Here is a 26,458-nt window from a genome sequence, read left to right on the forward strand (position 1 = left end):
GAACCACTATCAAATCGACGTTCTAGGAGAAAAACTATAGCTATTCTTCAAATTTATTAACAAACTCACGCCCGGTTATCAAACCTCTTTACTGCCCCCTTTAGTATCAGAAAACTCACATTATCACCTCCGTGACGCAAATTATTACTCAATACCAAATTTCCGACTGCAACTTACCAACTTATCATTTTTCCCATCTACGACTCGACTTTGGAACCAACTAGATCTTGAAATTAGAAATAGTGTTCCAAATTATTACTTGATCGGAAATCGGAAATTCAATATATTGCAAGCCAGACTGAGAAATAGATCTAGTTCTTTAAATGATGACCTTTTCCAATCTAACTTAGTTGTCTACCGTCACTGTCGGTGCGATCATCCCATTGAAGATCCGTACCACTTTGTTTGTAATAATTATGCGAACCAAAGAATAAAATTGTACCGTGAATTGAATGATTTCATCCCTCATCCCGCTAGACCTGCAGTTACTATTACATGGTAGTAATAATATATCTTTAGAGGACAACATTAAAATATGCCAAAGCACCAAGCAATATATTTCAGACTCTAATAGATAAACGAATAGTATTTGTATTAAATGTTCTTGTATTCAATCTTGTTCGATGCTGACGGCGGAAGAGAAACGGATATTCAAGAACGAATGGAACGACAAGGAGGAAGCAAATCAAGGCACGGGATGTGAAGGACAATAGTTCAGAATGAATGCATTTGAAAAGTGTATCGTGTAAACTTCTGACGTCGGTGTCGAAAAGGATTGTCCACATCTAAAAAAATATATACTCTCTCTCTCTCTCTCTCTCTCTCTCTCTCTCTCTCTCTCTCTCTCTCTCTCTCTCGCTTGTTTGTAAATATGATGTATATATATATGTCATCTTGTAACCTCTTATTCTTAAATTCTTTTGGGAAAGGGCTTTATATAAGTTAGAAAACTTGTGCCCAATCCCAATGTATATTTTGATGCAAATAAAATGTGTTTAAATCTAAATGATGTCAATTTGAATAATGAAAGCATACGCGCATAGCAACGCTGTGATCTTTAAATCTTTTAAATTCAACAATTGGATTTTAATTTGTAATGCTGGTTATTTTTCTTATTTTTGAAGGTTTGTGGTGTCTTACGCGCCGTCCCGATTATGAATACATGTACATGAGTATTGTTTTTTTGTGTCTCTCGGCAGTTCCCAATTTTTGCTTGTGCAAGTCTCATTTTAATCCTATCCTTGCATATCTGTTTAGCTAAACGAATAAAGGTTTTTTTACCAGGTTGGCGTCTTGAAAAGCAATTTCGTGTGGGAAAACCATTAACATGAATTAATTGTTGCCTCTTCTTGGTATTTGGTGAATGCACTGCATGGCAATTTGTCATTGATCAATAACAGGTATGTTTATATATGCACACTCGTCATCCGATATAGGAGCCACTAAATAAGTGAGTTAACATGTTGAAAGTTACATAAAGGACCGCCCTCTGAGAGTATATATTGGATCTGAACGCAGCTCCAATTGAAATGTCATTTTATAAAAAGAAGCTTGTGTCCGGGCTGCTGACACAACGCATTTTGTTAATGAAAAGACGGTTGAACAATCTAATAGCAGATACGTTTGTACGAAACATGAATGTATACATTATACTGTAGGATCGTGTGAACCTAGCCCCCCTTCTGCATGTCCTTTCCTCGATACTCCAGGGGTTTCTCTCTCACCTCTGGAATATGTCATAAAAAAATTGGGGACACTCGGCTAGCTTCTTGATTGGTCTCATGCCACAAAACCCCTGACCAATTGTAAGGTTAATACCTGTCATTTGAGGAGCACCACCCGACTTCAAAGCTAGTCAATGTTACCGTTACGCGACTATGGGGTTCTTTTAATATTCATTAAATGATCAAACTAGTCTTCTTGTCTCATCCACAAGGTGGCGCACACTGAGCCTCTTCAATTTTACTGTGACATATCTTTCAACCTATCTGTGCTATACATTATATAATCGAGGATATTTTGTGAAATGCAGATATGTTGCAATCTGTTAAATATTCCATAAACTGGTATTTTTATGAGTCTTAATTGTTGTTTTTTTCCTCATTAATAGAGCTTAATTAGTTGTAGCAACAACAGAATGACTTCCGATAACGAAGCTTGTAAGATCTTTGTTGACGTTCTCTCACATATATTTGACCTTCCATTGACTTCTACGTGATCGCTGTATTTAGGAGAGCGAGTGATATGGGGTCAATGTTTAAGTGGAGGCCGGATATCCCTAGCATCATCTGAAAATCATTCTGTTAAAACGTGAGCACTGTCGTCATTATACAGAGTACGGTAAATGTTTGGCAAACGGTATCAATATCTAAATTTAGTTATGCAATCATATCTATTGGTTCATTGGTTCATTGATTGTGACACCGTTGTAAGCGTCAGTCGCTTCTTGAGGTGCTTCTTAATTCTGTCAACTTCACTTCCGGTTGCATTAGGAAAAGATCTTACGTTCAACCCTTAAGATACAATTCGAAGGTGGGGTATATCAGTCCTTTATGTCAGGTTAGTGTAGATACCGAAATTGTTGTCGAAAGAAATGAGATCTTATCTACGAGCGGTTTGGTTCACTTGTCTTCAGTGTTTGTCACCCGAATGGTCTATCGGATACTACATACAGTAGTATATCATGTGTCTCTACGCATGCAAATGATAGATATACGACTGTCACTAGTACGGTCATTTTATCATGAAAATTGCCCAAACTTTAACATGAATATGAATATCTATATTTTAACAGGGGAAAAAATCAAATAACCCTTTTAAGGGAAAACATTTTTTTTAAAACCTTAGGGATATAAATAAATAAATGAAAATAATGTGCAGCATATATTTAACGAGCTTTGACGTGTTATATCTAACACTTGTGTACATAATTGTACCATTGTGTTAGGAAAAATTGAAAGCTGACTCACCTATTTGATATTTTAACCTTTCTTGCTAAACCACTTCTACCTTACTAAACTGTATGTATTAATTACTTAACTATCTTATATGTGAGTAATTTTGTCGCTTTTACGATAAATAGGGAATAATATCGCGTGAGGTGACTGACGAGTGTCCCTGACACATCTATTATTTACTAAATATGCTTGGTGCTATTGAACAGACATGGGTTTATGACAATAATTAGCCATTGTTACATAGTACTATTACATAATACATACGATAACAAAATGATATAGACAAGGAATTCATAAGCTTTTCCACCGGTCATTAATATAATTATGTCCGCAATTAAAGAAATCAAATCATGAATAAAATGCTACAGAACATAAACTTTACTATATAAGACCTATCCTTAACCAGATCCCAGTACATACTGGAGATTCCTTATATTGATTATGAACGAAACAAACGACAGTATCATATGCCGACTCCGACGAATCTTCCTAGGTTTTCAAACAAAAGTTATCAAGGTTATCAAATGAAAGACTTTTACCCGCTTTCAAGGCCACTAGAGTCATTAATGTTAATTTTCCTGCTAATTTATCCAAAACTATCATCATATTGTTTTACATTTCTTTTTGACAGATTACAAAGCATTGCTTTCTGTGGCTATTGCAGTGGATTAAAATTGCTGCATTTGAAAAAAAACATGCAAACACTGATTTTATCTATAACAGAACGGCTTGTTTTAAAGGTCCATTATGAAAATGCTTAAAGATACAGTGCGTTACGCGCCCTGCAGAGCAAGCTAACCAAAAATAATAATGACTAGAAATACAAATATATGAAGTACCTGTTTAAAAAAAAATTGATTCTACTCGAAGATTTTACCGCACAACATGGTCAATTCGCCCATTTCAGACTCTACATTGGTATACAAGTCAAAAGAATGGAGGAACCATGTCTTAAATGTTCTGCAGCATTTTTTTTACCGCAACAGGAAAAAGAACGATAGATCCAAGATGGGGGTTTTGGTGTTAAATTAAAATCTTGTCTTGATTGATTGGTTGATTGATTGATTGATGACGCAAAATATATATTTAGATGCTAGTTGATGGCTATCAGATGATGCCTTTCTTCGCCTTTCTTAGCCAAACCTTCAATGGTGTTCAATCAGATATTGTGGTGTGTTGTTGTCATAAATATGTATATTTGTGAATGTGAGGTAACGTAATATAATATAAAACTTGTAAATTTCTGTATATGGTGTGTACTGATGTTATAAACATGTATATTTCTGTATGGCAGGTGTACTGGTGTAATTAACATGTATATTTCTGTATGCGGGGTGGTCCAGTGTTAAAAAAAACATGTATATTTCTAAATGAAAGATGTCCTGATTTTTCATCTGTACATAAAACACGGTTATCAGACGGATAACGAAATGATAATATATTGACTTTCATCACAATGTGTAATCTATTATTATGATAAACAACGTCCATAGTAGTATGATACACGTCAGGCGTGTGTATTGACATGAACATTAATAAGATAAGTTTATTGATTAAGTTGTGACCGATGATAATAATGTAGTAAACACAAATACGTAACAAAATAGGATATTACAATCCCAACAGACAGTCAGAAATAAAAATAGAATATCACAGATGCATAAATGGTGTAATTTAGTCCCGTAGAAACTCGCACATGGTAATTTATGTACTATATTTAAAGTGAGTCTAAATAGTTTCGATACCATGTAGATAAAGCTGCTATTATAAACATATCTATATATCTTATATTCTTTGTGTGGGTCTTAGAGGTATATATTCAGGGAAGCTTCCCGAATAACACTGGACCTTTGCAAACGTATTTTGTAGGATGCGAATGACTTACGAATTTTCTGAGCAATCCGCTAACTTATCGAGGAAGCACAAAAGAATAACATTAAATAAAAACAATATTAGAAATATGATAGGATAAAGATAACATTTTGAAAACAATAAGCCCCTTAACACTTATATTATTACACTTATATTTACACTTAGTTACAATTATATTCTTTGTGTATACAGTTTATTCATATATAGTGCAACAACATAAAACCCTCTTCAACTCATGTTGGATAGCTGGCTATTATTGTTGTTGGAATTAGAATTAAATGAATAAGAACATTTCGTAACCATCCGCAGTTCGTCACTTTACCTCGTGAACGTCCGAGGTTTTGCACTTCCGGATTTATTATTTCAATCATGAATCGCGGCTTTGCTTTGAATCATTATTCATCACATTAGACATATTCATTGACGACATTACCGAATGATTAGAGAATGTCAAAAGCCCCGGGCAACTGTTATTGAGAATCCACCCACCATCACATAGCTGGCTAGGTATACCAACAAAAGCACAACAAACACATCTGTGACATTTCCCAAAAATGATATGTCTTCTGTAGACTTAGATAACCAACGTGCTCTCAATTCTTTACAAAACTATATAAAAAAAGAAATGTAAGCTAGACAATAGAATATATATTCGTGTTTATCCGGATGTGCACTACGCAATCCTAGGAATGGACAAGTCAGGCGATATAGTATGGCTTGCGGCCATGTCTCCACCGGTGTAATATTATTCATATTTAATGATTCATATATTATCTAGGATTCTGAGTATCTCTTTCATAAGGAGTGCTTGTAAGGATAAAATTAACCGGGTTTTTTCGTTAGTTTAAAGTGAAGTTAAAACTTTTCTTTAGACATTCTATTGAATGATATATTTACTTTTATAAAAATATAAATAAATACTCTTGTATCATTTTCGAGGACCACCGGTATTTATTTTTATTACGGTAACGTTAATAAGAACCTTTGATAATAAAGCGATTACCGTATTTATCTCTCTGATGTACATGTACATATGCGTCAATCGTTATATGGCCAAAATAACCACAGTTAGTTTGACCACGGAATAAGATAATCTAATTACATGGTATACCGTGGACTGCAAATATATAGTTCATTTAGAAGTGGATGCAAGACATTCAATAAATTGAACTTCTTTTTTCTTCCTATTCCTATATAATGCTGATGGTCTGTATACAAAAACTTATCAAGTTTCCGACAAGTCAACAGGTTTTCCTTGCCGGATACGTTTTTTTTTGTTTAAAACTTGAAATAGTGTGCGACTAAGATTAAAAGCGGATTCGGGGCTATCGGATTATCTCCATGTGATTACTATCAGTGTCAATGTGCCTTTGATGATAAATCAATGTAGATTTGAAAGCATGTCGTTAAAATATTCTGACTACTGCATAAAGTGGCCTGGGTAGATAACAGATGAACGCAGACCATCTATGTTCCCGGTACTGCGGTACGCTTGCACTGATCAAAATTTTAAAAATCAATCAAAGGGCGTGTAAGTTATGAAACCCTCGACAGTTTTAAGAAGTGTACATTTTGTTAATGGATATATACATAATTATACATATAACAAAAATCTAAATAATTTAGACAGCTTACCTTGAGTATATTTTTGTCAATTACTTGAAGAGAAAAAACACATTCTAAAATTGTGTTGTGTAACACTTGGTTTTGGAAAACATAAAAAAAGGATGAACAAAAAGATGGCCGTTGTTTTAAAGAAGCTAGTCAATTCATCGCTATTTTTACAACATACTTAACCAAGCATGCTACAATACAGCTAAAAAATATTAGAATAGTAAATATAGTATTTGACAAAAATGCATTTCATGTAAGCATTGTGATTGATTCATATTGTGGTAATCTTTCAATTACATATATATATATATCTATATATATATCTGTATCTTATAAAATTTGATGGTGTTTTTTTTCTGTTTAGAATGTTTGTGTAACTATCCGGTAACACATTCATGTAAATCACATCAAAACGTTAGCGGAGGGGATCATAGTGGATTAAAGTCTATTTGTTTATCTCTTCAGTATTCTCAGTTCAAGTGTACTGACACACCTTCAGCATATAAAATATAAAAGATTAACAAACGTACAACGATAACAGGTGTATAGGACTAGTTCAAGCAAACATAGATATGATAGATCGAATTCGGTTACGTAACATAATGCAATGAATGGAGCTACCTATGCTGCACAGGTGAAAATTACGAAATCATCTGGTTACGCATGGATGAATTCTTGCAATCATATAATGTCCTGTTACAGTTTGTTTAACGTTCAACATTTCTATTAGTTGCATGCAGTTAAAACCTTGAGGTTGAGCCAGCTATTTTTCAGACAGAATACATCTGTACTAATTGATTGAATGTTTAATATGGAACTGTAATTTATTTAAAAATACATCAGTAATGACAATATTACCGTTATACTTTATGAAATAATATTTCTTGTAATGTTATTAGCATGTCTTAGTCATCCGACATAAATCATGATGTATTTCGTGTAATTTTAACAGTTATCAAACTTATAGTTTCTCTTAGGCAATTCCAATTTTGCCAGTTTATCATTGATAGTTTTGAAATGGCTATCAATAAAAACTGGAATGTTGGTCAGCTTACCTCGAGAAAAAATAACTTATAATCCATGTTTTTATGAAGTTGACGTTGAACATAATAAGCTTTAGATATGAAAATATACATATCTGCTAAACTAATTTGATTATTACATATTCAAAATTACTACTGTACTTTCCCTCTCTTATAAAAAAAAACCCAGTGCTTATTTGCAATTCGCAATTCACAAGCCAATTATGGCATTGTAACACGCAAGTATTGTCAAGCGTGTTGATATCCTGCCTGGCATCTCTGACCACGACATAGTGTTTGTCAAACTCGACATCAGCCCAACCATTATGAAGCAGCGCCAACGCAAGATACCACTGTACGGAAGAGCAGATTGGGACAGATTCAACGAAGACCTACATACACTCCTCCATATATTTGAAACATGTACAACAACACCACAGTTACTGCCAACGATATGTGGATAGTCTTCAAACAGGCAATCAACAAAGGAGTGACGGGCCAAATACCACACAAACAGGCCAAGAGTAATAACAAAAACCCATGGATCGACACAGACCTGAAAAAGAAGATCAGACGACAAGGCAGGCTGTACACAAAGATGAAAAAGATGAAATATCCCACCCTAGTGCAATCCTACAAAATGCTGAAGAGGGAGATCCAGAAGATACAGAGACGGGCATACTGAAGCTATATAGAAAACATCGTCACCCTCAATGAAGAAGATAGTTTCTCTGGTGAGCTAAAGAAGTTCTGGTCCTTTATCAAACACAAGCGGAAGGACAAGTTTGGTATATCATCACTGAAGAACGATGGCAAGCTGCACTCCGATCCAGTAGATAAGGCCAACCTTCTCAACCAACAGTTCCAGTCCGCCTTCTCTGAAAAGACCATCTTTACTGGGGAAGAATTAAATAAATCTGGGCGAGCAACATCTACAACAAACTTTCCCTGCAACACTGACATCACCATCAATGGGATTGACAAGCTGCTCCGGAACCTCAAGCCATACAAAGCACCTGGACCAGATAACATCTCGCCACGTGTATTGAGGGAAACACACGAAGGCACTGCCCCACTGCTCCACTTACTATTTCGCAAATAACTAGCAACAGGTGTGATACGGATGACTGGCAGACTGCTAATGTAACCCCCACCTTCAAGAAGGGACATAAGTACGATGCATCTAACTACAGGCCAATTTCCCTCACCTGTCTGCTGCAAAATTATGGAGCACATCCTGACCTCTACCATCATGACTCACGGAGAAAGAGACAGCATCTTCTATGATAAACAACATGGCTTTAGAAAGGGAAGAACATGTGAGACCCAACTCATTGAATTTGTGGATGACATCACCAACAACCTTCAAGCAGGCCAGCAGACTGAAATACTCATCATGGACTTTGCGAAAGCCTTCGACAAGGTCAACCACAGCCTCCTCATCCACAAACTCAGCGATTATGGGATACGCAGTAAAATCAACTCCTGGATCGAAAACTGGCTAGCTGGAAGAACACGAACTGTCGTCGTGGAAGGTGAGAGCTCCACCTCGGTGGAGGTGGACTCTGGTGTCCCCCGGGGCTCTGTCCTAGGACCGAGTCTCTTCATCTATTACATCAACGACCTGCACGAGTCTTTGAAGTCCACCATCAGACTCTACGCAGATGACACCATAGCCTATCTGACCAGTACATCAGAGGACAGCGGTAAGACCCTACAGGAGGACCTCGACAAGCTGACCAAATGGGAACGGTTATGGTGTATGAAATGCCATCCTGACAAGTGTAACATCCTTAGACTCACCAACAAGAGAAACCCAACCAAGACCAACTATCACTTACAGGGTCACTGTCTACAGGAGGTCAACACATCCCCCTATCTAGGTGTCACCATTTCCAGCAACCTTAAATGGGATACCCGCATTAAGAAGATAACAGGGAAGGCAAACAGAACCCTGGGCTTCCTACGGAGAAATCTGAAGATTACATCTACACAGATCAAGACACTAGCATACAACGGCCTGGTCAAACCTTTGCTGGGATATGCATCCTCCGTATGGGACTCGCACACACAGCACAACATCAACAGCATCGAACACATCCAGAGAAGAGCTGCAAGGTATGTCACAAACCGTCATCGTAACACGTCCAGTGTCTCTGATATGCTTCATATGCTCGGGTGGAAACCACTACAAGAAAGGAAGAAGGAAGCTAGACTAGTGATGTTATACAAGATTGACAGAGGTATGGTCGCCATCAGTAAAGAAAACAGATTGCTACCACCAAGACGACTTGCCAGAAACACAAACACCAGATCCTTCCAACTCCTTACCTGAAGGACTGATTCAAGGAAGATGTCTTTCTTTCCCAGAACTGTACGTGACTGGAACGCCCTACCACCAGACATCTAAGATGCCGCAACACTCTCGGCCTTCAAGGCCAGAGTGACGATGCTCTGAAACCCTTAAAGCTTCTTTTATCCTGTTTTTAACTTACAAACTTATTTTAACCGTGTCAGTCCTGTCACATGCGAAACTGCCACATATTGCAGAAGCATCAACCTGTTGATGGAGGCAATTACTGGAAGAAGAAGAAAAATTAATATAAGATTTGAAAAAACCTGCTGAATATACATGATTAATAAGTAAGCTTTTGAATATATTGCTTTCCAGTAAGAACAATGGATGTCATGCATACATGACCTCTTGTAACATACGCAATTTTAATAAATCAATGATTTGAACTCAAAATCGAAACTATGATCAAATATAAACAAAGGAATTATTTACACCGAGACCTTTGAAAAAAGTACAAGAAGAATAAGACCATGTGTTCCGGAAGGTTAAGCTTCTGCTTTATCGACGACACCCGCCATGTTAATCATGGTCAGATCCAGGTAATATCATGTCCTCACACAGAGAACTCGATTAGTGACAGAAAAATCACACAGCACTCTAATGAGCATATAAAGCACCTTCATATCACACAAAGAAATATCATATTTTCCACCAGATGGCGTTGACAAAACTTGTTCATCCTCTTGTAACATGCATTCTATGCATCTTTGTAAACTCTGTGTTATAAGTTTGTTCGTCCGCTGTGGACATTGATCACGGAAGTCGTGATATTCGGTACAAGCTCTTGAATACCGAATCAACTTCGACATGTATGCACCGTAGGTGGGGGAAGAAGGGATGAAACTATAAAAAAAGGGAAAGTTCGCTATCGTAAAGTCGAAATCGTCCCACTAATCTTACAGCTTGGTAGAGCAGCTGAAGTCAAAGCGTTTGTAGTGTCCTTGATTTGAAGCCCCGGAGAGCACGATCGATCTGGTCAATGAATTTCTTGTCATTTAAGACAAACTATGAACGGCCTGACTAGGTTTTTGTAACAAGCTTTTCAATAAACCCAGTCTCAAATGAAAACAAAAACAAATCGGCCAGTGGAGAGCAGTTTCTTCCTATAGGAATGCCAAATGTTTGCTGGAAAATCTTGCCACCGAACATAACAAATATCATCCTCGATATCCAGGGGTTACGCTCACTTCCGCTCTCTGCACCCCTGGAGTAGTATATAGATGTTGCCTTTAGGCCTCAAAATGAGGAGTCAGCTCATCATTTTGTTGACACGTGTCAACCCAGTTCCTCATTTTGGACGCCATTTTATTTTATCATGAAATTTAAAATGTGTTTAAATTTTCTTTTTTTTATGAAAATTAAAAAATTATTTGGTTTGGCTGAAAAATTCCAAAGTGTTATATACTAGATTTTTTCAAGAACTACTAACAAAAGAGCTCACCTATAAATTAATTATGGCTTCGTTTAGACAGTACGGTCAAATCTAATGACGTATTACATTGACGTGTTCTGACAAGTCCACATGCCGATCGACGCTTTAAGTGACAACATAGCGGAACCTGTTTTAACGCGCGCACAAAGAAGCTGTCTCGTTCGTATTTACAATACATACAGAAGGATAAAAGACTAAAGATAAATGAAGAACTACAAATGGGTTCGTTAAGTTAATCACATTTTGAACAGCAAGGGTTCGGGGTATTAAAGGTTAGTCGCTGGTGAGCCAGTCAACAACACCTCTGCGAGGCACACCTGGACAGGTGAGAAAGCCGACTGTTTCTAAGTCACAGTTGTCTTGAACGTTGTTAGACGCTAACACAAACTGCTATTCCACAACATTTCCCGAAACAATCTGATTCACAACGAAAAACTCATGTCTTGTTATTCAAAGTATTCAAATGAAGAAGTTATGAAACATGAAATCACTAAATTGTTTGTTTTAATTTGAAAACTAGAATTAACAAGCTGTAATTAAGATAAGCGTGTTTTAAATAACTGGAATCCTTGGCAACAATGAAGCAGATTTGGTAACGATTTACCGATATGTTGTCAGTTTAATTTAAATAAAGTAAATAAATAAATGATTGATATTGAAATACATGTTATTTTGATTTAAACATATTTTATTTGTCATTCAACAAAAAGGATTAGGCACAAGTTATCTCAACTTAGAAACGCCCTCTATCTATACATGTAATCGAAATCTTTGACGTATCTTCTTGTACAGTAACAGGATGCGAACAGAACAGAAATTATGCCCCATTTTGACCTCAGAAGCGACAGAATCATTGTTTTCAACTTACATCAGTGTTTTTGAATGTTTCTATACCTTGATATCTGCAGAAATTTGTATATAATAACGCTTTTATCTATTACTTTAGTTGACAAACAAGATTTTATAAAATATTATATGTTCATACAGAGATAACATGACATTATATAATATTATTATTAATATTCAAGTTTTGTTAAGGAAACGAAATATCTGTATTTTTCTGAAATGCCAATTTATGCTCTATTGTAAAATTCGTTCAGCTGGAAGCTATAGAAATCCACGCATGTGAGAGTTAGTATGTTAGTGTCACAATAGCTGCACACGAGGTAACACAGTCGACGTGTGGAAATTAAACACACTGTGTTGTGGTCAACAAGCACGGTGTAAGGTAAGAAAACAGACCACAGATAATAAAAGCATTTAACGACTGGGTATAGTGACGGGCACAATAAGTGAATAATTAGGTAAAGAATTTTTAAAAATACATGTAGTTATCACGTGACATGGACACGCGGTGTCTACCCCACACCGTCGTATTCCCTTTTATTTTGTCTGCCCAGAGACTCACTAATTGTGTTCTTTCATTTCTGATTTTCAATGGTTCCATGTTATTATACCAGATTTATGAAGAATTAAGACCACAATAGTATGTCTTTAAAGACATTCGAAATTGTTCTTGTGGCCACTGTAATTTCTCCGAAAAAAAACACCCAACAAATTATCAATTCGAAAAATTACAAATTGGTTCACATAGCAGCTACCTCTCGGACTTATATATGTTTACCCTTAAGCTATAATACATATACGGGATGTGACCGACGTCTGTTACGGTATAGCTTTAGGCCCACGCTAACCACTTCCGGAGAGGTCAATTTCATTCATAAATACGTGAGTTTGGCGCACGCTCATTTTCATCTCGTCTCTCAGTGTTATAAAATAAGAGCAATGGAGAATTTTATTTATGCAATTTATGTTACACATAAATATTTCAAATATTACGTGAAAATAATGCATTTGTGAATTAAGCATTCTTTTTAATCCGCCGCTTTGGTATAAGTACTTGTACCCGTATTGCTTATATAATATGTCAATCAAAAAGCGGTATTTATTTACACCAAAACATCTCCCCATACCAACCTATAGCTGCTAATTATGATCACCGATGAATCGTCAACATGGAACACTCATAGGACGAGTGCGTTTCTCTTACGGAGTGTTGATATAAAATCACATTTTGATTCTTTGCAAATATGTTTTATCGACAAAAAGTTCTTTATCTGAGGTAGAACGTCATGAGGTCAGAATCTGTTTTGAAAGGTAAACAATGAATAGATTGATCACGTAGTATCACCTGAAAGCATATGCACCTTGCACTTGTGCTCGTGCCGGTTTGAATGGTTTGTCAAATCCCTAAATCTACATTTTTTTAAATGACCAGCAAGAGACGTCAGTCATACGTTTATCAAATACAATCTATTTCTGTAACAAACAAACAAGGTCATCGTTATTCCGATAGCATTGCCGAACGATAATGCTACCACAGGGACCTGATAATTTGTGACAGCTATATTTGAACCTAAACTAAGGCGTTTAGAATAATTTTACACGTGTTAGGGTTTACATATATATCATCATTGGAGGTGGTACCGAAAATCGATTGAAACCCCTAAAACGTGTGAAATTACTCTAAACAACACAGTTTAAGTCCAAATATAGCTGTATATGTGTGTGTGTATAACAACAACAACAACAACAACAACAACAACAACAACAACAACAACAACAACAACAGTGGGCGCTGTTTCGTCCCACATTGGTTCTGTCGGGACTGAAGATTTGCAATCCGTCCAACCGTCCGTCCTTCGATTCCCTTATCCCGGGCATTTATTATATTGAGTATGTTCTCCTTCGGACGGTGGAGTGTCGCGCTGAAAACTCGAATCCGATGTGTCACTATACACAGAGTTACCGCCCTTTGTTCAACATGCGCAATATTGTGGTCTTAATGAGTATAGAAAATACTATACATGTAGTATTACTTGTTTGACGAATTGTCCAGGTCACTAATCAACATCTCTGATAAGGAACTCAAATTCAATAATATGTGCCGATTTCTGAAACATGCATTTAAAACAAATTACATAAAGCCTTTACAATTATTGTTTTTAGTTTTCGATTTTTCAGTTAAAATCCGCGTAAATTATAAGGATTTTAGTAGATCTAGAGATACGCTTTATGATAAACGTTAGCTTCTTTTAAACACACACTTGACATGACCTGTATTTCACCCGTATTTCTGCTTAGCAAACGATTACAATAAGCGAGGTATACACACCCGGTCATGACCCGGGTTTAACCACTTGTTGACATCAATATGTTGCGTCACATCGGAGACACCTAACACATGTTAACACTAAACAATCATACAAATGTAGCCAGCCATAGGTGACCTTGACACCAGTCATTGTTAGACTTCGGATCAGAGGGGCTTTCTCCATATATTTGCCACCTAGCTTTGGTACCAAAGTGCAGCTGTATATATATTGTCGTGTTAGATGATTAGAGACTCTTACTAGGCAAAATCCCAAATGTTGGAAGAAGGATATTTACTACCTGTCTATAATTGCCACCTGTCTATAACAAACACCTGTCTATAACTACCACCTATCTATAACTAGCGCATGCATATAACTATCACCTGTTTATAACTATCACCTGGCTATAACTTCCACTTGTCTATAACTGCCAATTATCTATAACTAGCGCATGCATACAACTATCACCTGTTTATAACTATCATCTGGCTATAACTTCCACTTGTCTATAACTGCCAATTTTCTATAACTAGCGCATGCATACAACTATCACCTGTTTATAACTATCACCTGGCTATAACTTCCACTTGTCTATAACTACGACCTATCTATAACTAGTGCATGCATATAACTATCACCTGTTTATAACTATCACCTGTTTATAACTATCACCTGGCTATAAATTTCACCTGTCTAAAACTTCAACCTATCTATAACTACCGCATGCCTATAACTAACACCTGTCTATAACTACAACCTATATATAAGAACCACCTGTCTGTACCAAGCTTCTGTCTATAACAATCACCTATCTCTAAAAAGTACCTGTCAATATAACTACCACATGTCTCTAACAAGTACCTGTCAATATAACTAACACGTGTCTCTAACAAGTATCTGTCAATATACACGTGTCTCTAACAAGTACCTGTCAATATACCCACCACGTGTCTCTAACAAGTACCTGTCAATATACCTACCACGTGTCTCTAACAAGTACCTGTCAATATACACGTGTCTCTAACAAGTACCTGCCAATATAACTACCACGTGTCTCTAACAAGTACATGTCAATATATTTACCACGTGTCTCTAACAAGTACCTGTCAATATACACGTGTCTCTAACAAGTACCTGTCAATATAACTACCACGTGTCTCTAACAAGTACCTGACAATATAACTACCACGTGTCTCTAACAAGAACCTGTCAATATAATAACCACGTGTCTCTAACAAGTACCTGTCAATCTAACTACCACGTGTCTCTAACAAGTACCTGTCAATCTAACTACCACGTGTCTCTAACAAGTACCTGTCAATATAACTACCACATTCTCTAACAAGTTGTCAATATAACTACCACGTGTCTCTAACAAGTACCTGTCAATATAACCACCACGTGTCTCTAACAAGTACCTGTCAATATAATTACCACGTGTCTCTAACAAGTACCTGTCAATATAACTACCACATGTCTCTAACAAGTACCTGTCAATATAACTACCACATGTCTCTAACAAGTACCTGTCAATATAACTACCACGTGTCTCTAACAAGAACATGTCAATATCATTACCACGTGTCTCTAACAAGTACCTGTCAATATAACTACCACATGTCTCTTACAAGTACCTGTCAATATAACTACCACGTGTCTCTAACAAGTCCCTGTCAATATAACTACCACGTGTATCTAACAAGTATCTGTCAATATAACTACAACGTGTCTCTAACAAGTACCTGTCAATATAACTACCACATGTCTCTTACAAGTACCTGTCAATATAACTACCACGTGTCTCCAACAAGTACCTGTCAATATAACTACCACGTGTCTCTAACAAGTCCCTGTCAATATAACTACCACGTGTATCTAACAAGTATCTGTCAACATAACTACCACGTGTCTCTAACAAGTACCTGTCAATATAATTACCACGTGTCTCTAACAAGTACCTGTACATATAACTACCACATGTCTCTAACAAGTACCTGTTAATATAATTACCACGTGTCTCTAACAAGTACCTGTCAATATAACTACCACGTGTATCTAACAAGTATCTGTCAATATAACTACCACGTGTCTCTAACAAGTACCTGTCAATATAACTACCACATGTCTCTAACAAAAACCTGTTAATAAAACTACCACATGTCTCTAACAAGTATCTGTCAATATACCTACCATCTGTCTACTTCTTCCTTCCTTCATTACATAAGTCACCTGTCTACAAAGAACAGTTGTTTTGGTCGGGGTAAAGTTGTCGCGATGTGTCTGTTGTTGTTTTGGTCGGGGTGTAGTTGTCGCGGTGTGTCTGTGTCGTTGTTATGATCGGGTGTAGTTGTCGCGGTGTGTTTGTGTTGTTGTGGTTTTGGTCGGGGTGTGGTTGTCGCGGCGTGTCTGTGCTGTCGTGTTGGTCGGGGTGTGGTTGTCGCGGTGTGTCTGTGTTGTTATTTTGGTCGGGGTAGTTGTCGCGATGTGTCTGTGTCGTTGTTTTGATCGGGTGTAGTTGTCACGGGGTGTCTGTGTTGTTGTTTTAGTTGGGGTGAAGTTGTCGCGATGTGTCTGTGTTGTTGTTTTGGTCGGGGTGTAGTTGTCGCGGTGTGTCTGTGTCGTTGTTTTGATCGGGTGTGGTTGTCACGGTGTGTCTGTGTTGTTGTTTTGGTCGGGGTGTAGTTGTCCCGATGTGTCTGTGTCGTTGTTTTGATCGGGTGTAGTTGTCACGATGTGTTTGTGTTGTTGTTTTGGTCGGGGTGTAGTTGTCGCGATGTGTCTGTGTTGTTGTTTTGATCGGGTGTAGTTGTCCCGATGTGTCTGTGTTGTTTCGGGGTGTATTTTTTTGTTGTGTTATTGTTTTTGGTAAGGGTAGTTGTAGATGGAGTCACTTAGTCATGAACAACACACGTTAGCCGATTGTCCATGACTATCTAGCTATTCAAATGGGTTCCAGTATATGGCGGAGATATCATCTCAGCTGGTTGACGATCATTGGTTGACGATGCAGTACATTGCTATTCCGGTTCATGATTGGCAAATATGAACGACAAAATTTGCATTAAAAGCATCATTACGAAAATTGACGGTCTCTTGTTAAATAAAATACATTCTTATATATGATGAAGAAATATTGACAACAAAACCAATATCGTTTTTTATATTTATTTGTGTAACAAATAACATGAATTCTGAATATAGAAGTAAAAAATGTATGAGAACACTTTTAGCACACTAAAACACTCCGTATAATTACATTGTTACGTACTAAAACAGCCTATATAAAAATACATTTTTAGCATACTAAAACAATTTTATAAAAATACATTGTTAGCATACTAAAACAATCTATATAAAAATACATTGTTAGCATACTAAAACAATCTATATCATCAAGGGTAGGTCAAAATATAGCGGTAACAAATTCTCAGGTCCCTGTGTGAAGGATTACATTTATCAATGCCCTATAAAAATATGTGCGACAACTCTTTCAGTGCACTTAAACGAATATTTCGAAAATGTAAAATGATTTTTATATGCCTTTGGAGTTTTTAAAAATAAAACGTCAGTATGAGAAAAAATAATTAACTTTAGCGTCCCACTTTACTTCAAACACTTACTAACACCTGTTATATTGACCTTGAATATAAACAGTCATTATTGTCACTGACATCAATCATCATTTTGGATATTCATCTGTTGATCTACTTATATTTACATCTAGTAATGCTTATCTTTCTACTGATGATAATTTATTTATTCTCTCAAAAGTTCAACATCACATTTCTGCTACTGACAGATTTAATTAGAATTAGAACTGTTTTCATTGCCTCTTATATTTATTTATATGTATATATTTATTTATATGTATATATTTATATTTATTTATATGTATATATTTATTTATATATTATAATTTGTCTTGTTGAGCTATGCATCAAATTTATGCTTTTGCCATCTATACCGGATAGGAGAAGACTTATATAGACTAAGCCTGTTGTCCAATCAAATTTATTGAAATGAAATTGTCACAGATCGTGCCCGTGCACTGCATTACGAGGGCCGTTTTCGTTTATCGTGGTCCAAACGATTAAACCAATTGGACCAGAGTTGTTCGTTTATGAAATAAGGTCGGACCCAGTTATCTGATGCTGCTTTCTGGCGAGCCTTGACAAAGCCTTGTAAGGCCTGCATATACCCAAAAAATGTTACATTTAAAAACGGACGTACCGATTGTTCCGCATAAACAAACAGGCCCCAGTAATCTCTATGTGGCTGACCCTGTTTGATTGTGAACCCCGCCAGCCATCACTGGAATATGTCGCATGAACCAATGGCGAACTCAGGACAGTTTCTGCCCCCCTTACTCTTGTAGGCTACAAAATTTACTTTAAAATCTTGTATAAATATATATTCAATAATTTTCTCATTTTGACACCCCAGCCCCGATTTCTCTGTAGTTTCGACACTCTGTCACTATAGCACATATTCTGTATATATAAATGTTAAATGACATAGATCTGTAAATGAAAAAAAATCTATAAAGTATCATTCAGAAGTCATTTTTACATTGTTGTTTGTTAGTTAAGGATCGAAAGGCACATTCTTAACATCTATTTAAAAAAATCTTTATGTTAGTAATTATAAGTATAGCACAACCAGGTAAGTGTTATGAGTGACGTATCAATGATCGTGACGTATACGATATGTACTCTGTCACCTTCATCAGACAAAAAATGCAACAAAGGACTATTACGTGTGTTTGGTTAGAAGGAGGTGACAGAGAACAAATCGTACTAGTCACTGAAACGTCACACGTTAACAATTATCGTGTTGTGCCGAATGAACCTTTATAACAACCTTGGCATTTCGTTGGCATGAACCTCTGCTGCCTAAACATATTGTATACTGCGCTTTCATACGCCGTGTCAAACATAGAAAAAATACAATTGGATCATTTGAGTGACCTTATATATTCATATTATACATTAAACCATCTGCTTTTCCAAACGCAGAACAGACATTTTGAAGGTCGCTTTTTCCGTTATGCGAACGTGAAATGTCATTTTAAATCCATTCGGGAATTTCTGTTGTTGTAATGGGACGTAATAGTCATGCTTTGCCGATTACTTAGGATGATTGAAAGTTCCAAACAGTTTCCGAATGGAACACCTCCACGTGTTATGGTTTACTTAGAGGCTGTACAGCGGAAGTTAAATAATGCTGTTCAATGTTTCATTGGATTGCGTAGATTTATAGACCAAGCACTTTAAACAAAAAACTTTTAACCTCCCGGATTAAACCACACTTGAAAATAATTACATTCCAGATAATCTCAGTTAAAGTCACTTATAGAAGAGACATACAGTTCTATTCCTTTTGGAAACAAAACTATGCGCAATTTCCGACAAAGCTGAAGCACCAGTAAGAAAACTCACAACTTATTTTCCGAGCACAATTGGATGAATTAATTAATTGCGTAATATTCAGGAAGTTTCTTCCTTACTCAAAAATCCACGGTGCAAAAGCTGCAATTAAGTTCAGACAAATCACTGCGTGATATCAGACACACCGCGATGAATCTTGAACAGTGTATTTAAAGCGTACATTCAGATACAAAACACATTTGTGCGATTTCTGCAACAGTTCGTTTAAATTCAACTCTGTTTCTCCAGGTGTACCTTGAAGCATAATGTCAATATACTTGCAGGTGTACTGTATATCACTGTGGATACCGTTATTTGGTAGCAACCCGAGAACCAGAATTATGCGTTTTGGGTCGAGAGGAGAGGTGAGACCATTGTCACTTGTATGGCGCATCATCCTATTTTTTCTCGCTGCATACGATGCCGAAGTTTGCTACCAAACTTAGTCACTTCGTATATCGACGAGCCGGGCGTTTCCGGGTGGGAGATTGCTACGATAGTGATGTCATGAATCTTATGGACAACTAAAACCTCCTCGTCTGCTTTCCCCACCAGAGTGTCTTTATCATCGCTGTGACGAAAACACTTGTAATAATTGTCACAAAATTTCATGGTCATAAGCGACGAGTATTTAGCGGACACCGCGCACCCAATAGCTCTAATGTCTTTTTCGCTTATTTTGAAGTCTTTGCTGCAAGCCAGTACGGTGTGTCCGTCGTGGTGGAATATAGCCGCCTTCTCTATCTTTCCATTTTTTGTAAGTCTGCACAATAATTCATTCCAAGTATTCATTCTGAATGCGGAAGTCCACACCCGGACTGGAGCGTATTTAAGTAAAATGTCAATGATTTCTTCCGCAAATTCTTGTGGGTAATTTGCAAGTCCGCGATAGTCTCAATCCCCTTCTGTGTTAGTTTTCAAATGAAATATTACCTCGGCACTCGGTCTGTAAACTAACCCCTATCAGCTTGATAAGGACAGCTGACCTGCTTTTCCTACCTGAGCATCACACGTACACTGGACGGTCCAGGCGAGACGCTATTTATGTGTATAGGGAGCTGACGTAGGAATGATTGACAGGTATTTGCGGTACTTATATGTATACACCTATCCCGCCCACCAACGCTAGGCCGATCGGCTGACATAATGTTACCGAATGACCCGTTACGCATTACCACAACCTTACCTTAAACCGATCATGCTAACTGTATACTCACGCACCCAATGCTTAGACGTGTAAAAATTACACGAGGACCGGATATTGAAGGACTGGTGTGCTAGTATTTCTTTATAAAGAATAAGGATAATATATATTTTATTAACATCCTGGTATCCATTGATATACATTATAACCACAGACTTAATCCTGTCTCACTCCGTGTTCTGACTAACACGGTATAGTTGAATTGTTCTGAATTTGTTAATAAATACGTCATAATGGGATCTTTTTTTACTAGCGCTATGGGGTTTGGCACGGTATACATTCTATTTATCCTCTCAATGACTGTCATTCGACGTTTAGCACAGCTTGTAGACATTCCACTCGCGGTAGTTGGTATTATTTAACCTTTACAGCACTGGGATCGGGGACATCAGACGGTTCATCTACGGTAGAAACAGAGTTAACTGACACTGTCTCGGTTTCTCCACCCCCTCTTTCGATATTTTTTAATGAAGAACCCCGAGGTACGCGGGTTTCCCGAGCGACTGCTATTAGACTGGTCGGTCCGTTTGTGTTTGTTTCGTGTTAACATTTGTGTTGTTACAGTTTCTAACATAATTAGGCCTTTTGTAAGACAGACTGCTTATCGTAAGGTCATAAATGGTATACACGTATTTGTCTGTGTCGTCTAAACCGTTGTAAATGTTTAGATTAAAATTATATAACCCAATGAAACATTTACAAATGAGTAAAGATAGCTTGTATTGTTTATTGTAATTTATGGTTTTTTAATTTTAAATTTGTTCAACGCGTGATTTATAGCTTTTTGTTACGGAAGCCTATTGGTGCCAAATGCATTATTGTGTATATTCGCAAAAAGTATTGCGTATATACATTATTTATATATTTTTTTAGATTTCATTTGGCACCAATGGGCTTCCGTAATTCGTTACCTATCAGTTTATAGATATAAGTTTATAATCGTATCTGAAGTTTGGGTGTAACAATAATGTTATTGTCTAGTAGGAGTTTTGCGTGGCGTTATGAAATATGGTATACCTACACACAAATTAATGTTACCGGTTCGTCATAGCTTTGATCGCCGTATAATTAGCACAAAGATATGCATGGTTATCTAATAATGCACAACTGCACTGTTTACAAAAGTTACACACACACACACACACACACACACACACACACACACACACANCTAAATCCTCGTCATCGTCGTCGTCTAGGACAAATCCGATCATTTATAGCGCCGATTCCCTATGAAATCTATCGTATTAGTCGCTCGAAGTGGATTTCCTTTTGAAATTCATAATTTTGATTTCCTGCAACATGTAATTTTGAATCAGGAAGTGATTTCTAAACATGAAAAAATAGATAATTTTGATAATGTTAGGAGAAAGTCCCTGATATCCGGCCCTGTCCAACATTTATAGATGTACACAGGTATGTACAACGTAAGTCGTCTTTTTCGTTTGTAATGGTATTTTGAAGATTATTGACAGCAGCGACACATCAACAGTAGAGTTTTTGATTAACAAGTTCCGCATTCAAATCGAAATTTTCATAGTGTACACCATCCTTTAAGAATGTAACGCGACTCGCCAGAATTGACGATAAATTGTTTAATGGTACTCTTAACAGGGTTTCTGGTTCAAATTATTTGAATCGCATAGAATAGTATTTAATTTTACTGAAACATTTTTGACCAATCGAATGGCGTTTGCATAGTCATTCCGAAGCCGTCTAAATTTAAAGTAGCACGCAGGCAATAAGAAAAACAGGCGATTTTATGTGTCCTTTCAAGTAACATTTTCGAATTAGTTTACGGACTTCATTTTATATAACTCGTCCAAGTAAATGTCTTTTGAATGCAGGAAATAAGTTTCGCATTGGTTGTCGTTATTCTTTTATATCTGTTTTCAATGTGTGCAATTTTTTGCAACAGTTATTGAGTGTTTATTATCCCCGTTTGCGGATATAAGCTTTTAATACATGACTACATCTCATCAAGCGTGACCATTGCACGAAAAGCTATATATATATATATATGTTTATATAGTATGGGTGCCACTTCAATTTTTAATCCTATTAAGTGGTATCGCCTGCTATTTGAATAGGATATCTCACCTGCTAATTCATTAGGTGACGTCACCTTTAGATCGTTGAATGGATGTCACGTACTTATTACCTGATTTTATGGTTTCATCAATTAAGAGAGATGATATCACTCTTTTGTTTGGAAGTATCGACATCACCTGTACGGATTAATTTGATTGAGTGCTATTACTAAAACAGCGCCACAGATACACGCACTCATTTCTGTTTAATCGGTTTAATATAAACAGCGTCATATCGCTAAAATAGAATGTAATCTAATCATCGAGGACATGTATAAGCCATATGCTAGATTTGCTTCACCTTTGCTTCATATTTTTTTTAAAATTTGTTTCATTTTGCAGACACATCTTTTTTTGAATTTATTTATATAAATTTCTGATAGAAAACTTTACGTTACAATTTTATCTAACAAAGTCTATTCCAGATGCGTATCTTAAACTTTATTCGAAATTACGACTTTCATCGCGTCAGTTATATGTAGTAGAAGGTCGACCGGTATCGTAATATTCCGAGGGCGAATAGGTTATGCCGTTATTATAATCAAAACCAGGTAGAGGACGAATTCCATTTTGTTCTGATTTGTCAACTCTATGTTGATATTCGTAAAAAGTTCATTAAAAAGTATTACTAGAGCCGCCAATCTTCATACATAACAGAACAGAGCTATATAATTTAGGATAATATCTGCAATCAAGTTGGTTAGAACGGTCTAGATTCAAACCTTATGTTATTATGTTTTTTCTCACACTGACTGATAACATTTGAGCACTTGTTTATTTCCAGGTTTACACATATTGATTTGTCCATCCCCTGATCGATCACTATACATCACTGTATACAAATTGTATGCCTATTTTTAGTTTTTATAATTAGCATACTCTTTGTTGAGACCCGGTTGTTATTATGTTAAGAAAATGTTGTCACCTCATCTGTTTTCCGATAGCCGCGGTACACTTAGGTGAGGTAATTTTATAAAAGCTGTAAATCTTCCGATAACTTAATTATCTTGTACTTTATAATAACTTAAAGAATTATACTGTCCATTTATACATGCGATGTACAAGATTATGCTTCATTCATGATGTTATATGCTTATGAGCCGTAAGGCTTCAAGTTGAATAAACAAACAAACAAACTAAAACAGCACCACAGATACACGCACTCATTTCTGTTTAATCGGTTTAATATAAACAGCGTCATATCGCTAAAATAGAATGTAATCTAATAATCGAGGGCATGTGTAAGCCATTTGATAGATTTGCTTCACCTTTGCTTCATAATTTTTATAATTTGTTTCATTTTACCAACATCATCTTTTTTAAATTTGTTTCATTTTGCAGACACATCTTTGATTTTACTTACTTCATTCTACATATTTTTTTACTGTTTTCATTTTACCTACTTGATTTTTGTACATTAATTGTTTCCTTTTACCTAAATGTACGTAGATATAAAAATATGTATATAGTTTCCATTCTTTTAAATAATTTACCTACTTATGTCATTTGTTACTATAGAGCACCCACAACTCCGATGCGGGGCTCAATTACTTGTATGCGGACGTTTTCCCACAGCAAGACAGGTTTAAAGTTGTCTAAGTCTGGACCAGGTAAATAATATAAATGCCTATCAAAACAAGCAAACAGTTTAAGGAACGACAACTCTCTGTTCGAACTTTGTGTATTCCAAGGGAAACAACTGTACACTTCCGGTGCGTTGATAATGTAAACAAAGGAAAAAGGTAAGAAAATGATCCTCGATATTATGATAGAGAAACGATATTAGAGTTAGATTGTTCATCTGAAATACTTCAAATGCCACTTTTAATAGATATTGCACCTAACTTTGAGCTGAGTAGTGGGACATCTACGAGCACGTGTTTACAACGATATGACGTTATAATGTTCTTGGCCCATGTTTGAAACTGATAGCAATATCCGGGATGGGTTCCAATGACCAATTTGTTTACTGGACTTAGCTCGTCTGTGTTACTAATCCTACATGCCTACAGTAACAAACATGTGTTAAGATAACTTGAGAGCGATTCTGTTGTAAACATCTTTGATAATCACAGACCTAGTCAGTATTTCACCACCTGACCACCACGATGCACCGATATCTACGTCACAGGTACTCGACACACCTGCCTTTTACGTCTGGCTTGTAAATAAGACATACGATAATACTTTTTAAGGAGGGTATTGTGACAGATTTACTGTATGGCCCTCGAAGCTCGATCAACATAATATACAAAAACATGATAGTAGCTATATAGTATACAATACATGCATGTAACGACACAGAAGTAATGTAGTACACTATTGCTAGTAAATGTAAACTGGAGTAAGACAAGACACATGTCACCCTGCTACAAAATCCCAGCTGCTTCCTACCGACTCTGCTAGGGAGAATTTCTTATTAGCCCATTCAGTAGAGTATAATACTAGTAAAGTATTGGTCCCTGGTGCAACTCCTAGTGGAGGCAATACAAGATTATGACCTCAGTTACATTGGCAACCAGATATACACGTGATGTGTAACAGGAAAAAGAATAGCATGCTTCCACTGGGGATCGAACCCGCAATCCCTAGGTTCCCAGTGGGACGCTCTACCACTGAGCTAAATGGAAAATTCCCTCTAGCTCAAAGCTATTGGACGACCGTAATCCTATGTACAATTGAACCCTGCCACACAAGTATACTCAGCGATACTTTCACAAGAATCGCTATGACACTGAACAAGTTCTTTCCTGGAGGGGGAGTGTCACTCGGATACAAAATACTAGCTGCTTTTCTTACCAACATGTCCAGGGAGAATTTCTCTTTACCTCATTCAGTAGAGCGTAAGACTAGAAAACTAGAGGTCCCAAGTTATACTCCTAGTGGTGTCATTAAAAAAATATTTTGACCTGTGTTACACACACATTTCTTATAATGGACAAGTATACTTTTTAAACTAACAATAACTGGATTTGGTTAAACTATTCTTCTTTCAAATAAGAGTTAACAGTGTGTTTAGTTACAGTAAGTTTGACCTTGACCTTAAGAATGTTTTTAACCTCTATTACCTCTACATTTCATCATGTGAAATTAAAAATGAACTTGGATTCCGAGCATTTCTTAAATTCCTGTTGCACATCTACATCACATATGGTGCATATTACAATTTCATATTTCACAAGGATGAGACTTTTGAATTCTGTGATAAAGACTTTTGAAAATTATTGATAACCACCACAGTCTTTTTTTAGTAACGCTGACCATTAACCTTGACCGTAGAATTGTTTTAAAACATGAAGGAATAACTGCTGTTTATGTGGGGTGACAGTG

General features: G+C 36.5%; 1 protein-coding gene across 2 annotated transcripts in view; it reads left to right on the forward strand.

The window, feature by feature from the left end:
- The first annotated feature begins 24,763 nt into the window (after positions 1-24,763).
- Positions 24,764-26,458, forward strand: part of LOC110448633 (ankyrin repeat domain-containing protein 66-like) — a 13,956-nt gene continuing 12,261 nt past the window's right edge. The window contains exon 1 of one of the 2 annotated variants that reach the window (XM_021495003.1): positions 24,764-24,870. The gene's annotated coding sequence lies outside the window, so the exon portion shown is untranslated. The remainder of the gene's footprint in view (positions 24,871-26,458) is intronic. The other variant, XM_021494994.1, reaches the window with a different exon arrangement.

This window comes from Mizuhopecten yessoensis, unplaced genomic scaffold (genome assembly GCF_002113885.1).
Source record: "Mizuhopecten yessoensis strain PY_sf001 unplaced genomic scaffold, ASM211388v2 scaffold431, whole genome shotgun sequence".
Classification (NCBI taxonomy): domain Eukaryota; kingdom Metazoa; phylum Mollusca; class Bivalvia; order Pectinida; family Pectinidae; genus Mizuhopecten; species Mizuhopecten yessoensis.